The sequence below is a fragment of the Balaenoptera physalus genome (genome assembly GCF_965194825.1).
Source record: "Balaenoptera physalus genome assembly, chromosome: 1".
Taxonomy (NCBI): Eukaryota; Metazoa; Chordata; class Mammalia; order Artiodactyla; family Balaenopteridae; genus Balaenoptera; species Balaenoptera physalus.
The window spans coordinates 45,805,021-45,818,686 of record NC_138882.1 but is presented as its reverse complement, the minus strand read 5'-3'; the positions used below and the strand labels follow the sequence as shown (position 1 = coordinate 45,818,686).

At 36.1% G+C, this 13,666-nt stretch overlaps 1 protein-coding gene across 5 annotated transcripts in view; it reads left to right on the top strand.

Annotated features, from left to right (window-relative positions):
- Positions 1-13,666, top strand: part of HMCN1 (hemicentin 1) — a 507,647-nt gene that overhangs the window by 48,499 nt on the left and 445,482 nt on the right. The window lies entirely within an intron of this gene.

Here is a 13,666-nt window from a genome sequence, read left to right as displayed (position 1 = left end):
GAGACAGTGTAAATGTAAATTAATATTACATTAGAATACATGATAGTTTCTTTTTATTTTTGTGGAACATGTAAAACATGTGAAACCTAAAAGAAAAGATTTAGTATTGACAGATAAATGCACAGATCAGCTTTTTAAATAATAGATGTTTTAGCTTATGCTAGTGGTTTGGTTGGAGTTATGCATATTGTTTAAATTAGTCCCATAGCCTAGAGGGGGCTTTTGCAGGAAGCCATTGTAATTTTCATCCCTTAGACACTGGTATTTTCATGAGCTGAAGTTAAGTGTCTCAAGGGATAATGGAATATCACTAAAACATTTCCTGAGCTCTCTTGAATTGTACATTGGTATGCCCAAGTCTCCTCTCAGAAGAACAGAGCTTTTGTTTCGTTTTGTGAAAAAATGTTGCCCCCAGATGCAGTTTTTTTTTAATGGATATTAAAAAATATATTCAGAAAAAAATAGTTCAAGTAATATAGTCAGTAAAAATGTTCCATACTTAGTTTGAAGAAATCATGGGGATTTGATTTTTTTTATTTGCCTTTTTATACCTGTATAATAAAGCAACAAATTCAAAATATTTGGTTAACCTAAGGTTTTCTGAAATATTATGAAATAAAGCTTTATACGTATTTTGAGATAGAGAAATAAAACCCTTTAATTACACTTGTTTTTATTAGAAATTCCCAAAGACTTGTAAGTTACTTTTATAAAATTAAAATTCACATATAATATTTGATATGACTAAAACAATAAAAAGCCATCAGAAACACTGGTACCTTACTGGATATTAATGTGACTTGAAAGGCATTTATTTTATGTTCTTAGCTTCAGCAGCTGGGTGAATGGGTTTTCTGTTAGTTAAGAGAATGAACAAGGGTGTGTGAGAAAAGAGTTAGCTCTTTGGGTCTTAAGTTTGAGGTGGTTTGTGGTGCCCTCTCTAGTAATCACAGAGACACTGGCAATAGCTACAGGGAGGTTTAACAGGACATGGCATTCAGACCTCAGCATAGGTCAGGTTGCGTTTTAAAATCACCGTACTCTCACTATGACATGATAAAGCATGCCTGATTACATTAATTAGGAAGCATGTCATATACGCTGATTACTTTGTGATTTTGTGCAACAGAAATATTGTAAATGTTACACACCACAGAAATATTGTAAATTTTAACTCAATTATGCCACCAATTGTGGTGGCAATCTAAAGAATGACATATGACCTGGCTGTTTTCTCTACCATGTTTCTGAGTGGAGACCATTTGTGTGATTGTGGCCTTGTGATTATACTCGATGTACCTTGTGATGTTCTTTTAATATTTTCTATGACTTTGTCCTGGCTATTGGCAGAGGCAATTTTATTTGCTATCTCTTAGCTCCTGTGGGCTCAGGAAGAGTCTCTGTTCCAGGGTCAGAGATAATCTCTGCGTTTATAGCTTGCTGGTGTAGTCTTTAATTCTATGCTTTCTTTTTCTTTTTGTTTTTGGTCCCATCTCTAGGCTCAACCTGCTAAGAACTATAGAGTCTGCCTGAGTCTTTCTGTTTGAGAGATCTTCAATACTTGAATATTTGTCAGATCCATATTTCCTAGAAAAATATCTGTTCTATTTCCATTCCTCTGAGACACTGTCCTTCAGTCAGTTTTGATGGGCTCTTGCAAACAGTTTCTCCTATCATTTGTGAAACACACACACACACACACACACACCATATCCTAGTCTCCTGATCAAAACAACAATAAGAACAAAAATTTGTGGCTACAATGCAACAGCTCTCTCAAACTGCTACTTTAATATCATGCATTCCTTCATTGTCACATTTATTGAAAGCACATTTTAAATCTACTTGAAACTTCCACTTCCTAATCACCCCTTCCTGTATTCCTTGTAAAAAAAAGCTACTATTCTCCAGCGGTCGCCAACAACATGCTTGCTGCCAAAGCAAACAGTGATTTGGTCAGTCTCGTTCTCCTTCCCTTTTTTGTAGACTGTGTTGCTACTGACCGTCAGTCCTTTTTAACACACACTGCCTTTGTGCTTGGCTTTCATACCACAGCGTTATCCGGACTCGTGGAAGGAGCAGGGCTTTGTGATCGCGTAGACTTGGTGGGAACCTCAGACTTGGTGTGATCCCCATTGTGCTAACCAAAAAATGCCCCACACTTTTCCAAATGTCTTCTGCAGAGGTGATACTGCCTTGGGTTGAGGGGAAATGGGAGGCTATGGTTAGCTTTTTCCTCAGAGAGTCCTTCACATCGCACATGAGCCCTTACTCACTTATTTCTTTTGAGAGACTAGCGTGGTATGTAAGGTCCAGCATCATTTATTTCTATTACCTCTGTCACAAAATGTGCACCTATTATCCTATTCATACTTTTCCAAACTTATTTTTTTCTTCACTTCCAAGCCTCTATCTTAATTAATGTGAAATTGTTGTGCTTGAGAAGCTCCTACTCATACTTTGGAATCATGCTACTCATACCAAGACCTAACCTCCTTGTCCTGTAGATATAGGAGCTGCCTCCTATGAGCGCCCTTTACCACCTGCAGAGCATTTGTCGTACTGAAATCCACTGCCTATTTTCACGTCCATCTCTCTCAATACAGTCAAGGACAGAGACTTTATCTTGTTCATGCCTAGTATACTGTCTGGCATATTGTAGACCCTCAGTAAATATTTACTGTTATGTGAATAAAACAAAAAGAAAAGTATAATTAGATTCAGAAAAATTTTTAGGTAGAAAGAGCTTATATTAACTGGTTATGAACATTGTAGAGTGAGATGGGCTATGTTAAAACTTGGAATGTAGAGGGAAATTTTAATGCTCTTATCCTGACAATGAGAGTGAGTTAACAAAGGATAAACAGACTTTGAAGTAGCATCTGCTCCCATTTGAGCTTAGAAAGAATGTCTTTATAGTAAACTTATTTTTATTCAAGTAGTTTTCAAAACCCCCAGTGCAAGACTGAAAAAACTATAAAGTTGAAATTAGAAACATGAAGGATTGTGATTATTCAGAAAGATTTCAAAAGGTCAGAGTTGGGAAAGGAAGAAGAGTTAGGGTCTCTCTTAACAAGAGTAAGTTGAAAAAAAGCAATGAGCTGTACCTCTTTAATGCAGAGATTTAAATGGATTTTGAGAATTATTTTTCATAGTTTCTGAACCCCATATCTTTATCATTGAGGATATTAAAAAAAATAAACCCTTATTTTAAAACTTAGCTTTTTCTCAGCACTATTTACAATAGCCAAGACATGGAAGAAACCTAAATGTCCATTGACAGGTGAATGGATAAAGAAGATATGTTTACAATGGAATACTACTCAACCATAAAAAAGAATGAAATGATGCCATTTGCAGCTACATGGATGGCCCTAGAGATTATCATACTAAACAAAGTAAGTCAGAAAGAGAAAGACAAATATCATATGATATCACTTATATATGGAACCTAAAATATGACACAATTGAACTTATTTACAAAACAGAAACAGAGTCACAGACATAGAAAACAAATTTATGGTTACCAAAGGGAAGGGTTGGGGGGAGGAATAAATAAGGAGTTTGGGATTAGCAGATACAAACTACTGTATATAAAATAGATAAACAACAAGGCCCTACTGTATAGGACAGGGAAGCATATTCAATATCATGTAATAAACCATAATGGAAAAGAATATGAAAAAGTATGTATATATATATATATATATATATATATATATATATATATATATATATGCAAACCACTTTGCTGTACACCAGAAGCTAACACAACATTGTAAATCAACTATATTTCAATTAAAAAAAAAAAACCTTGGGCTTCCCTGGTGGCGCAGTGGTTGAGAATCTGCCTGCCAATGCAGGGGACACGGGTTCGAGCCCTGGTCTGGGAACATCCCACATGCCGCGGAGCGACTAAGCCCGTGAGCCACAATTGCTGAGCCTGCGCGTCTGGAGCCTGTGCTCCGCAATGGGAGAGGCCACGATAGTGAGAGGCCCGTGCACCGCGATGAAGAGTGGCCCCCACTTGCCGCAACTAGAGAAAGCCCTCACACAGAAACGAAGACCCAACACAGCCATAAATAAATAAATAAATAAATAAATAAATAAATAAATAAAGAATTTCTAAAAAAAAAAAGAAAAAAAAAAAAAAAAACCTTAGCTTTTTCTAGTTGCCAGATTATGTTCTCAAAATTCTGTTCCGTTTACTCTTATGAGCCTGTCTTCAATTCTCTGTCCAGTTACTTTATTCCAGCTATTAATAGTTGGCATAGCCGCTTTGTGTAGAAGTCTTTTTTCCCTTAGCCCACAGATAAATATTAGATGCTACTCAATGGGCATAAGTACATCTGCTCGTATTTACCTGGCCTTAATCTTCATTTTTTTGGTGCTATTTAAGGTTTTATGTGGTTCAAGAGATAAGATGCTGATTTGGTTTCCTAGTAGTGTTCTAATTTTGTCAATAAGAACTGTGCTGTAGCTAATAAACCAAATCATTGCCCAAGGATCTTATGTAGTTTTCTTATTCTAGTAGTAATGAATGCTAGAAAAGATCTTTGCCTTAGAGCACTGCAGTTAACCGTTAATATATATAACCACTTGTTTGGAAACAAAAACTTAGTTAATGCTTAAAACCAGGTGAATTCATTTTTTCTTAATACTTTTTTGCCAATTTTATTCAGTAATTTTTGAACCATTAGCTGCCTAGGAGTATATTTGTCTTATGCATGAGAAAAAAGGAGTAATCAGAAAGACTGAATTAGTTCATATAGTAAATTGGTTCATATATTCCAATTGAATGATGCAATTTTTAACATGTCACGAAGGTTCAGGATAATCCTAAATAGCTGTGAACCCATGTAAATCCTGAGCTTGCACAGGTGATTTTGCTGTCCTTTGCCGTGGGCGATGCTTCACCCAGGTGTAGGCCAAAATGTGGTTGAAGGGTACTGATGGATAGGTGGATTAATTGAATAAGCATTTATAAAATGCCTACTGTGTTACAGGCAATGAGGGAACAGAGATGAGTAAATAGACGTGAAAAAATAGCTATAATAAAAACTCAAAAGCCATGCAGTGGAAGTATAGAAGTCATTTTAGAAGGACAACTCTGAAGGTGGTATGATGATAAAATTGCTTGGCTTTCTTGGTAAGGGACCATCACTATGCTACTAAGAGCAATTATTTTTAATTGCACGGACCATTTAATATTCATCGATTCTATAACCACAAACTGTATTCCCAATCACAGTCTTGTGGTAAGTGAGATATAGAGGTAAAATTTTAATGGACTGACTTAAGTCCTTCTTGACTATAAGGAAAACCGTTCAAAGTGTCCTATTAGTTATTGTTGGTGGCTAAGTACTGTCATCGTTTTGAGTAGAAAATAATTTCTCCAGCATGTCAGTGCTAAGGAGCTGTTTGAATTAATGATAGATTTAGTATTTAAATGTCTTGGCTCCAAAAGGGCACGATGTCAGTATATAAATTTGACCCATTCAGTTCAGCATTTTCTTTGTGCGTTTTCTTGGTTTTTATTTCCATTATTATGGTTTAAGTAATGCTGTTATGGTATCATTAAATCTCTCGAAGTGATTGTTACCTGTTAAAAGACAGACATAACTGAGAATGGTTTCCACTGGGAATTTTCCCGTTAGTCTGCAATCACATCACAATCCTCCCTGTGACTGCACCTCCTATTAGTAGTTCATGGTTGGGGCTGCAGTGACATCACCTGCCAACCTCTGGTAGGTCACGATCACCCCCTCACACTACAGCAAACTTACTATGATTATTAACAGGAATGGATTTTAAAAAATGGGTTATCAATAGTATATTACTTTAAAGTAATTTTATAGTTATTATTAATAATACATTTTATAGCAATATTTTCAGTGTCTAGAATTAAGAATATACGATCTAGTATATAAAAGGAGCCAGCTTTTCATTGAAAAAGTAACCTACTGATGGCTGTGATTTCAACACCTTTTTTAATGGTTTTGTCTAGATAAGTTCAGGTTGTCACAAGTTAGCAATTTATGTCAGTTCTAGCATGGTTCTGATAGATTTTACAATTCTTGACATAGTGGTACTGTATTAGTTTCCTATTGTTGCTGTAACAAATTACCACAAACTTAGTGGCTTAAAACAATAGTTATTATGTTACAGTTCTGGAGGACAGAAGTCCAGATATCAAAGTAACAGCAGGGCTGTGTTTATTCCGGAGGTTCTATGGGAGAATCCATTTCCTTGCCTTTTCCAGCTTTTAGAGGCCCCTTGCCCCTTGCATCACTCCAACTTTCCTTCCATAGTCATATCTCCTCCTTTGACCCTGACCTACTTGCCTCCTTCTTGTAAGAGCTCTGGGGAATACATAGGGCCTACCTGAAAAATCTAGGATAATCTCCCTATCTCTAGATCCTTAATCACGTCTGCAAAGTCCCTTTTGCCACGCAAGGTAACATATTTTCAGGTTCTGAGGATTAGGATATGGACATCGTTAGGGGACCATTATTCTCTCTATCACAGATGCCTTAAAATAAGAGTGTCTAAATCATTAAGAATTATTTTAACTAACATTTAAAATGCTGATTAATATCAGAAGACGATTGATATCAAATATTGAAATTGGAAATTTTCAAAACGGAATGGGGAAGCATTTTAAGAATCATTTAAGTTTTAGGGGGGGCATTTTTCAAATAATATGTGCCTCTAAGAAGATTCTTACGTACTCCACATGGGGGTTAAGGGTTGCATTCCCTTACCCTCCCCTCCGTTAAGAATCACTACGTGTAATGAGAGATAATACTAATTGGAGTGTCTTGTGCAGATGAACCATATACTGACCTAAAAAATGGTTCAGAACCAGTTAATTCAATTTTTAGGGACTATCAGAAGATTGAGCCATTAACTGTATTTAGGTAAGTAATATCCATGTATTCCAAATGCTAATAATTTCTGACTTTAATGGTGTTAATTTACCACCGCCAACGTTGTTATTTGATTTCTGTAAAACTTCTTGATAAGTAGACAGCCCTGGGAAATGTTATGATTGCCTTAATTATCCAGAGTTTAGTCTTTGTTTGATAGATCCTCTTGCCATTTTTGGTTTCTCTTTCTAAAAGGAGAAAACTTTAAAAAATCTTGTTGAAAATAGTAGGGGTATTCTAACAAGTCTGAAATGCAACCACAATCTCAGGCCCAAATTACATATTTAGCTATGTCTTACTGAATGTATGCAGGGCGTTAGTTTTTAAAAAGAGTTGTAATAACAATGCCAAGATATGACTTTTGTAAGTAAAATGAAAGTAATGTCACTATATTTAGAGTAGGAATTGTTAGATTAGAACCTTAGCTCTTGGAATATTAATCAGTTTGGAAATTGTTTCCATTCTCCATTAAGATTCACTGTCTATTTCTGGAAGCAGCTAGAAATCTTTGCTTACTATTGAAGGAACAATGTATGTGTGTGTTGCATTAGAAAGAAGCGAGTATACCTGAATAGTATACGACACACTGGACTTTACAAAAAAGTCACACAGCTGAGTGTCAAATAGTAGGGTTTTAAAGGTAGGAGGGGTCATAGTTGAGCTTGTGAAATTTCTTTCCCATAGTTATTGGCCACTAGCTGACAGAAGCTATAGGGCCTTTGACTTACTTAGAACATTCGGTTGCCAACCCAAATATTTCAGTCTCTTAGCTGTCCAAGAAATGTACATTTTTATCTTGTTACTTCATATAATCACTGAATCCTAAAATAATAAGTTACAGAATCCTTTCAAAATATTTTCCCAAGAGAAGCCCTTTTATCTCCTAAGGAGCTGCATGTTGAGTTGGTTGTATTACAAATCATCAATTTCTGACTGTTGAAATAACCTCGTAGTAACATACTAAATTTGGTGCCCTCATGCCAAAGACTCAGCTCGTGAAAACCATGATGAGCATTTGGGTGCCAAATTCTACTTTACAGTTCTTCACAGGAATGTATTGAGTGTGGGGATCTTGCCTCATTGCTTAAAGTTCTCAGAAAAAGATGTGATCTCTGTTTACATTGATAAGGTCATGAAGAGGAGCATGTCCAGCATATGAAAAATAAGAATTTTCTCACCTCTTTAATCCTAGAAAACAGCTCCTTAAAGAACCAAGGTCTTGGAGTTTCCCTTTTAAATTGCAGCACTGATTTCTTCCTCTTCCGGTTTTAAAAGATACGCTTATTAGCTTCGGTGAGGGTGAAGGACTGTGTCTTGTTTCTTGTCGTATCCTGAGGTCTCGCACCCAATAAGTACTCGCTAGATATCTGTTGATTGACTGAGAGAATAATGTTAGTGGTGTTTCCATAGTTATGTCAGCTTATTTTTAACTACATGTTAGAAATCATCCAATCATCTGTTTGGTCTTTAACATTTTCAAGCTCCTTCTCTGTTAAGTATGACATTATGTTATGTTATATTATATTATATTAATTTTACAGGTTGTTTTGAAGATTAGTGATAAGCACCTAATACATAGTAGATACTTATTAAATGGTAGGAAATATTATTATAAATAATTATAAATGGAATAAGTGCAACTTTGTTTCATGATTATATTGTGTTGCAGATGAATTAGATCTTCAGTAAAAATTTCCATGCATCAAAATAATTGAATTAACCATATCTAATTTATGAATTGTTATTACTACTTATGAATTGTTTATGTTAAAGAGAAAATAAATGCCTACTATTGAAAATATGTTAGGCCACGTGTGAGACGTGAATATCTGATAACATCTCTTCTATTTTTGTGGAAAATAAAGCATTTTAAAAAAATATAGATTTATATGGCAGGACTTCCCTGGTGGCACAGTGGTTAATAATCTGCCTGCCAATGCAGGGGACATGGGTTTGAGCCCTGGTCCGGGAAGATCCCACATGCCGCGGAGCAACTAGCCCCTGTGCCACAACTACTGAGCCTGCGCTCTAGAGCCTGTGAGCCACAAGTACTGAACTTGCGCACCTAGAGCCCGTGCTCCGCAACAAGAGAAGCCACTGCAATGAGAAGCCTGGGCACCACAGCAAAGAGTAGCCCCCGCTCACCACAACTAGAGAAAGCCCACATGCAGCAATGAAGACCCAACACAGCCAAAAATTAAAAACAAAAAAAAGATTTATATGGCAGCTAAGAAAATAAACTACATTACACAAAGCAAAAGATGAGCTGGTTTCAGCACATTTAAAAATAAAACAAAACAACAACTACATGAAAACAAACAAGCACAGTAGCACAGCACATGGTGTAACACCAGTTACACAGAAACACTTACTGTTTTCAGTTGAATTGAGTAGAACAACAACTCCTTCCTGAACAAAAATCATATACTGCAGTTATGAAAATCTTGCCTGGTTAGAGTTTGGTCAGTAATTCAGAATGATTCGTGTTAGTGATGAGTGCTGAAACAGAAAAAAGTCAATTGGTTAAGATATAATCACTTGTGTGCTAAGAAAAAGAAATGTTCTGGAAAAGTAACAGCCAAAATGACTGGATACATTCGTCTTCCATTTCTTGCAGATCTCCAACAACTGCAGGTCGTTCTGATGGTTCAGTGCTCTGAGGTTCTAGTTTGGTCACGTATTCTTTTATTCAACAAATATTCTTTCCACAATGTCTTAGGCACTCACTTGACACTGGGATGGTTGAGAAACAAAAAACAAGATGCAGCCCTTTCCTCCTTTGGCTAACAGTCTTGTGGAATGATAGAAATTGATTAAGTAGTCAAATTAAGCAGCTGAAAATGCAACTTAGAGAGTATGATGTAGTTGGGGGATTCAGGCAAGGCTTCCCCAAGGTAAGGAAGACAGAAATAAATGCCAAGGAGGAATAGGAGTTAACCAGAGAAAAGGGTAGAGGGAAGAACACTCTAGGGTAGGGACACAGAGGGAAGGTCCTATGGAATGAGTGAGCAGATGAGTAAGAGAAAATAAAAGGTGTGGAGAGGATTAGGGATTGTTGGAGGAATAGGTGGAAGCCAGTCCGTGCCGGGACAACAAAGTCCACGTTTAGGGATTTCAACTTTATCCTACGAGCCATAGGAGGTCATTGGAAAGGTTTAATTGGGAGATGATATAATTAGATTTATGTCTCAGAAAAATCACTATGGCTCCCTGTGTGGAATGGATTAGAGAGAAGTTCATAGCGAATTATGAAAGAACCGTTCAGGGCTCTTTCTATAGCCTAGGTCCTCTAAGAGATAAAAGATGGTAGAGCTAGGACTAAGGTTGTGGTTGAGGAGATTTGGAAAGGTAGAAAGATTCAAGAGGTATTTAGTAGGTAAAATGGTTAGGGTTTGGTGATGGTTTAGGTAATGGAGGAGTGAGGCTGGGGGGATGAGTAATGATAAATCCGAAGGTTTTGTATTGTGCAACTGGATGAATGTAGGTACTTTTCTGGAAGAGGACCAGATGGGAGGGTAGAGATAAAATGATAAGTTTTTCTTTTATATATTGAACTATATGTAACTTAAAGACATTTTAGTTAAATGTACATTTGTGAGTCACTGTTGGCCTAGGTTTTAACTGGAGTCACTGGCATGGATGAGATCGGCTAGGGAAAAGTATCAATGAGATGGCCTATGAATGAGACTTTAGGAACTGCAGAATCGTTATTGGCCAGGTGAGGAAGAATGAACATGCAGCTGAGAGACCCAGAATCAATGATAAAAGACGAGGGAGAAAATCAGGACAATGTGATGTCAGGGTCACCAAGGATAGAGAGTACTTCAAGAAAGAGGGAGCGTTGCCAAATGCCGTTGAGAGATCTTACAAGATACGGACTGAGAAGTGCTTATTTGGTTGTGAGGAGAGCCACTGGTAACTTCACCCAGAGCTGTTTTGGTGAAGTGCTGGAGGAAGAAGCTGAATTTGGCTAAAGTTGAGGCTTCAGAGGGAGGTGAGGAAATGGTGAGCATAGCCAAATACTTTGATAAATTTTCCTACAGAAGGGAAGAGGAATATAGGGCAGCAGTGGAGGAGAATGAGGGGAACAGGAGGTGGTTTTTTGGTTTAAATTGGAGAATTTGAAAGTTCAAAAGCTAATGGGAAAGAGGGATGGCTTAGATATATACAGTAGAACATCGAATAATCCAAAAAATAAGAATCGTACTGCATATTTAGAATTAGTTTTTTCTCTTTGCTTATTAATCAGAATCTGATTGCTTATTTGCACCAGAAAAGCTGTCCTCTTTGTTAAATGCCTCCACTAAAATTAACAGAACCAAGAAAACAAGGAGGAAATTACTTTGAGGAGTAAAAATGGTGAGATAAGAAAGACAAGGAAAGATAAATTCCTCTAAACTTACTTTAACCTTCATAAAAACCTTTAAATATGTCTACTTTAACTTTTTTATAATTATAAAGTAGTTTTATTATAAGCACTCACCATAGTAACTTAAGTCGATAGAAGCAATGATGAATGTCTATCTGTGGAATTCAGGCAATTTAAGCTGAAAGATCCATTTTTTTTTTCAATAGCCATTTTTTTTCAGTCAGTTTTACCTTCCAGAAGGAGATGAAAAACAAATCTCTAACAGCACATGTTCTCCCAACATTTAAAGAATAAGACAAAAAAGAGTGAGGTGGAAAAGTTACTTTTGATAGTTGGTACCTGCTTAGAAAGAAGGAAGTAGAGTTAAGTATAATTCTAGTTGTTTTAAAATTTCCTTATACGTCAGACATTGCTTTTGATGCCAAATTAAAAAAAAATTATGTTAAAACCTTCTTATCTTCTCCTATAGTGCCCTCTAACTTGTTGTGTAAACTTAGGTAAGTCCCTTCAATTTTGTCATCTCTAAAACAAAAGGACTGGAAGAGAAGACATCCAAGTTTCCTTCCTGATCTAGGATTCCAGGATCCAGTAAACTTTAGTCACTGCTTTTTGGCTGTCACTTGTTTCCCTCAGAATAAGTCTTCTTGGATCCTTTAGTTATCTGTCAACAAAAATAAATTCTTTATTTCTGAAATAGCCCTCTTAAAGCTCCAGATGTGTGAATTGGTACAGAAAAGGGAGGGCATTTTTATCCATCGCTCACCACATTTCCTAGATCAGCTGGTTTACAGAGTGTTTACAAGTCAGTGTGTTTTTTATGTTCATTTGAAAATTGAGAGAAATAGCTAAAGAGTGCACACCGTATACTCCATGCTTTCAAGATAAATTTTTGGTAATCAAAGAATGATTGTGATCATTTCAAAAGTGAGTAACAATAATTATACATAGAGCATCACAAAAATAGCACTAACAAACCCTTTTTTGGTATAATATCTGCTTACTGAAATATTGACTACTTTGCACATTTTAACTGCAGTCATCATGATTTTGGTGTCTATTTAGTGTTGTCTGTTTGCTTGACAGTCTTCTGGAATGCATATTACCTAAATTCAAATGATTAGATCTTTTTCTTCTAAATACAATATCTCGAGAGTGCTTCACTGAGTAATTAAAGAAAAAGAAAGCCCAGTTTACCTCAAACTCATAGTATAACTTCACCTCCTGCAAAATCTCAGGATTGGCCATGGAACCCCACAACCCAAAGTCCTTATGAAATTTTGTTGTACTTGTGCATAAAAAAAAAAAAAATACTTTTATGACTTTCAACTCAAAGCTTTCATGTACTTGAAGATGGGTTCTTTTACCACCAAACAGATCTCCTACCCCCACTTCTACCCATTACCTCATTATTTGTTATTCTCACCTCTGGGACATGTCAAATGTGTCCTCACTTTGACCTGATTCTGCGGAAATTCTTATTTATGTCTTAATTGTTTCCTGTCCTGACTGTAGCAGTTCCTCTTCCTAAATCCTTGCTCTCTAAACTTCAGAGGGGTCTTAGAATGTTATGACAAGACTACAGATTCCTGCTTTTGGAAAAAATGTGCATTTTATTGAAGTAATGTCTGTTGCCCTAATGATTTTTTTTTTTTTAATACTATTTCCCTATTGACCTGCTTTGATTGTTTGGTTAGAAAATAGATGAGACTGGCATTTGGAAGGAAGAGCATATCTGACAGATTCTATTGGAAACTGTATCCTGAAACATTGCAATTAGATTTTTAGTGGAGAAAAATGATTATGATGGTAGATTTTTCCTTAAATTTGTGGTAGACTTTTATTCAAACTTTACTTACCTAGCCTTAGACTGGGAGGATGAGAAAAGTATGAGAAAAAAAATTCACATTTCTTCCATTCCAAAGACACTAAATATATAAACACAAAAGTTATAATTATAGTAGAATTTATAGTATTTTGTCTTATATATCCAAAGTATTTTTATTTTTATTTATTTATTTTTGAATTTTTGAATTTTATTTTATTAATTTTTTAATACAGCAGGTTCTTATTAGTTATCCATTTTATACATGTCAGTGTATACATGTCAATCCCAATCTCCCAATTCATCACACCACAATCCCCACCCCTCCCCTGCCACTTTCCCCCCTTGGTGTCCATACGTTTGTTCTCTACATCTGTGTCTCCATTTCTGCCCTGCAAACCGGTTCATCTGTACCATTTTTCTAGGTTCTACATATATGCGTTAATATGCAATATTTGTTTTGCTCTTTCTGACTTACTTCACTCTGTATGACAGTCTCTAGATCCATCCACATCTCAACAAATGACCCAATTTCGTTCCTTTTTA